The sequence below is a fragment of the Palaemon carinicauda genome, chromosome 16, assembly GCF_036898095.1.
Source record: "Palaemon carinicauda isolate YSFRI2023 chromosome 16, ASM3689809v2, whole genome shotgun sequence".
Lineage (NCBI taxonomy): Eukaryota > Metazoa > Arthropoda > Malacostraca > Decapoda > Palaemonidae > Palaemon > Palaemon carinicauda.
Genome location: NC_090740.1, coordinates 74,573,033 through 74,578,198, shown reverse-complemented (window position 1 = coordinate 74,578,198; position 5,166 = coordinate 74,573,033).

Here is a 5,166-nt window from a genome sequence, read left to right as displayed (position 1 = left end):
GCCTGAGTGTACCCTCAACCATGAGAACTCCAACCCAAGACAGTGGAAGACCATGGTACAGAGGCTATGGCACTACCCAAGACTAAAGAACAGTGGTTTAATTTTGGAGTGTCCTTCTCCTAGAAGAGCTGCTTACCACAGCTAAAAAGTCTCTTCTACCCTTACTAAGAGGAAAGTACACTGAACAAATTGCAGTACAGTAATTTACCCCTTAGGTGAAGAAGTGTTAAGTATCTCATTGTTGTCAGGTGTATGAGGAAAGACGAGAATATGTAAAGCCCGTGGTCAGAAGCAAGGACCTTAAAAAGATCCATCCCTCTTCAACCTCCACCTCCATCGCTCAACATCCACACGGACACTTCTCTGGAGGGTTGGCGGGGGGCCACTCCCATCAACGACAAGTTCAAGGAACATGGTCTCCCCTATTCAAGACGTTTCACATCAACATCTTAGAGGCCATGGCAGTTCTTCTCACCCTGAAGAAATTATCCCCGCATCCCTCGATACACATCCGTCTAACTCTGGACAGCTCGGTAGTAGTCAGATGTCTCAATCGTCAGAGCTCGAGATTGCCCCACCTAAATCAGGTGCTATTACCCATCTTCCGCCTGTCTTCAGTTCACCTACAAGGATTCCGCAACGTGACGGCGGACGCTCTATCGAGGACAAACCCCATAGAGTTGGAATGGTCCGTAGACGCAAGATCATTCTTCTTCATCTCTCATCAAGTCCCGGAACTACAGATCGACCTCTTCGCGACGAGCGACAACCAGCAACTTCCTCGATATGTGATCCCTTACGAGGACCCCAAAGCGGAAGCAGTGGACGCCATGTCCCTGGACTGGAACAGATGGTCCAAGATTTACCTGTTCCCTCCACCCAACCTTCTGCTGAAAGTCCTCTCAAACTGAGAACCTTCAAAGGGACAGCAGCCCTAGTGGCTCCCAAGTGGCCCCGAAGCAATTGGTTCCCCCTAGTCCTGGAGCTACAGCCCAAGCTGATCCCTCTGCCGGGCCCAGTTCTCTCCCAACAGGTGCAGAAGTCGACTGTCTTCGCTTCATCAAAGAAAGTCAAGGATCTTCATCTCATGATTTTCTCTCCCTAGCCATGAAGAAAAGGTTTGGGATCTCGAAGAAAAGTTTAGACTTCCTAGAGGAATATAAAACAAAGTCTACCAGAAGGCAATATGAATCATCCTGGAAGAAGTGGGTATCCTTCGTCAAGGCAAAAAATCCTACGGAAATCTCCATAGATTTTTGCATGTCCTTCTTTTTTCACCTTCATGGACAAGGCTTGGCAGCCAATATGATTTCCACTTGCAAATCGGCCTTGACCAGACCACTTCTATACGCCTTCCAAATAGATTTATCCAGCGAGATCTATAATAAACTCCCGAAGGCGTGTGCTAGACTCCGTCCAGCACCTCCACCGAAACCCATCACCTGGTCCCTGGATAAGGTACTTCATTTTGCTTCTAGCCTGGGCAACGATTCTTGCCCTCTGAAAGACTTGGCTCAAAAAGTAATCTTCCTTTTTGCTTTCGCCTCGGGAGCCCGAGTCAGTGAAATAGTGGCATTATCAAGAGAAGAAGGCCAGATACAGTTCGCCAACACGGGGAACTTACCCTCTTCCCCGACCCCACGTTTCTCGCTAAAAATGAACTTCCCACCAAAAGATGGGGCCCTTGGAGAATCTGCCCCCTGAAGGAAGATGTCTCTCTATGCCCAGTGGAGAGTCTTAAGGTCTATCTTCGAAGAACTTCTGACTTTGGTGGAGGACAGCTTTTCAAAGGAGAAATGTCGGGCAGCGACCTGTCACTAAAACAACTTAGAGCGAAAATCACCTACTTCATTCGCAGAGCAGATCCTGACAGTACACCCGCAGGTCACCATCCCAGGAAAGTCGCGTCTTCCCTAAATTCCTTCCAAGGAATGGACTTCGAAAGCCTCCAATCCTTCACAGGCTGGAGGTCCCCTAGAGTGTTCTTCAAACACTATTCGAAGCAGGTGCAAGAAGTCAAGCGATTCGTGGTGGCAGCATGTAGCGTGATGAAACCGGCTGTTTAGTGCTGCGTAGGACAGTGAGTTTTTCGGGACTTTAACTCAAGCGGGTGCCTGTGTTGACCTTAGTGCGATACATAGTGATTTCAAGGGACACTTAGTGTCACTAATGGACTGTCCTTTACCAAGGTGAAAAGACATAGATTCGTACACATGTACCACATGTTCTTGGACATGAAGTGTATTTTGATTTAAAAGACTGGCGTTCCTCAGGAACTAGTAATTACAGAAAAGATTGTTTCCCTTTCAGATTCTGCATCACCATCTTTTACCATATCTATGTCTATTATTATATTTTATTATTGTACATAAATTTTCATATATCCATGCAAATTTCAAATAAAATATTTATTTTATTTACCACATGCGTCTCTTTTCGCTCCTATTTTTATATGAAAATATATTGCTGTTCTTGTTTTATTGAACCTACTCTAGAGTTTATTATGATTAGTATATCTACTATCTTATATATACTCACCTAAAGGTATAAATTTGTTCCTACACAAATATTAACCCTTCTGATCTGTCTTGAGACTGGCATGATTTCTTCTCTAGGTGAGTCTTTCCTTGTCATATTACTTCGAGATGTTCCTCTTGTCCTATTAGGACCTTCCTTGCCAGGTCATTGTAATGTCTCTGGTAGTGACATTTAACGGAGATGTCACGGTCTCTTTGGTCACCAGACCACTGGAATGTTTTTTCGGAGTACCAGGTACTTGAATTGGGAACAAATCCACGATACATTAATTTTCTAGTACACTTCCATCAGGACGACATGGCTTGAGCCCAAAAAACGGATTTTGAGCGAAGCGAAAAATCTATTTTTGGATGAGATGGCCATGTCGTCCTGATGGACCCACCCAACTATTCCAGTTCAGCCTGCTAGGCCCCTCCCTGCTGTATTGTATCGCAGAGGCTGGTAGTGAGCTAGAACGGAATGGTGAGGGCGGACGTGACGTCACACAAGTATGGCGCCGGTTTGTTTACATTGTGAGTATCGTAACAGTGACGAAGGTAGGGTAACTTTGGAACGGCACCTCAGTTACCTCGCCACATTCCCCCTCGAAGCGTAAACGCTAGTTGGGGTGCAGATGGCCATGTGACGTGTTAATGCATGCGTCCCCTGTTGATATACGATACAGTATTCTAAAGGGAAAACCCTTAGTGTACATGATTTCTTCTCTAGGTGAGTCTTTCCTTGTCATATTACTTCGAGATGTTCCTCTTGTCCTATTAGGACCTACCTTGCCAGGGGGCCGGGACGCCAGGTCATTGTAATGTCTCTGGTAGTGACATTTAACGGAGATGTCACGGTCTCTTTGGTCACCAGACCACTGGAATGTTTTTTCTGAGTACCAGGTACTTGAATTGGGAACAAATCCACGATATATTAATTTTCTAGTACACTTCCATCAGGACGACATGGCTTGAGCCCAAAAAACGGATTTTGAGCGAAGCGAAAAATCTATTTTTGGGTGAGATGGCCATGTCGTCCTGATGGACCCACCCAACTATTCCAGTTCAGCCTGCTAGGCCCCTCCCTGCTGTATTGTATCGCGGAGGCTGGTAGTGAGCTAGAACGGAATGGTGAGGGCGGACGTGACGTCACACAAGTATGGCGCCGGTTTGTTTACATTGTGAGTATCGTAACAGTGACGAAGGTAGGGTAACTTTGGAACAGCACTTCAGTTACCTCGCCACATTCCCCCTCGAAGCGTAAACGCTAGTTGGGGTGCAGATGGCCATGTGACGTGTTAATGCATGCGTCCCCTGTTGATATACGATACAGTATTCTAAAGGGAAAACCCTTAGTGTACATGTTCCAGAAGCTAGAATTCTGTGAAAACCTTTAGTTTAATTCTCTAGGAATATTATGGAAGTCATATATATCCAAAGGAAGCTACTGAAGGAACCTTCCATCTGGACGACATGGCCATCTCACCCAAAAATAGATTTTTCGCTTCGCTCAAAATCCGTTTTCATGTTCAACTGAAAAGCTCACCGGTTAACAGTTAACGGTGAGAAAAACAGATTTGTTATTTCAAGTTGTTATCATTGCAAGGGGAGAGCGAAGATACAAGCATAATACATACAAAAAATGAAATGTCGTTAATATGTACGATCGTGTGACACACGGTTGGTACATGGCTCCCCCCCTAAAAATGACATACTGTACATGTTAAATGGGGCGCCCTGATCTAGAGAGGCAAACTGTAGGCAGGTCATATGGCAGGAGATGGGCAGGTTTTAGACGATCAATGGAGATCCAGTTTTCTTTGCCACGAATGTTTAGTAGGAATGCTTTTGGACTGCGTCGGATCGCAAGGAAAGGGCCTGTGTAAGGGGGCGTTAGTGGTGGCTTGCTAGTGTCGTTGTGTAGGAAGACGTGCATTACAGAGTGCAAGTCTGTCGGTATGTGATGCTTTGCTGGGGGCTTGTAAGTCTGGCGGTATGGAATAAATTTTCCCACGACGTGACGTATGCTCTGGAGATCGTCGGAGTAGGTTGCAGAAGGAAAAAATTCGGCAGGGAAGACAAACGGGTTGCCATACACCATTTCAGCTGCCGAGACGTCGAGGGCGTCTTTACGAGTGGTCCTTAGTCCTAGGAGGACCCAGGGAAGCTGAGTAAACCAGTTGGAATCCTTGCAGGAGATGAGCAGGTTTTAGACGATCAATGGAGACCCAGTTTTCTTTGCCACGAATGTTTAGTAGGTATGCTATCGGACTGCGTCAGATCACAAGGAAAGGGCCTGTGTAAGGGGGTGTTAGCGGTGGCTTGCTAGTGTCGTTGCGTAGGAAGAGGTGCATTACAGAGTGCAAGTCTGTCGGTATGTGATGCTTCGCTGGAGGCTTGTAAGTCTGGCGGCATGGAGTAAATTTTCCCACGACGTGATGTATGCGCTGGAGATCATCTGAGTAGGTTGCAGAAGGAAAAAATTTGGCAGGGAAGACAAACGGGTTGCCATACACCATTTCAGCTGCCGAGACGTCGAGGGCGTCTTTAGGAGTGGTCCTGAGTCCCAGGAGGACCCTGGGAAGCTGAGTAAACCAGTTGGAATCCTTGCAGCGGAACATCAAAGCTGCTTTGAGGGTGCGATGAAAAC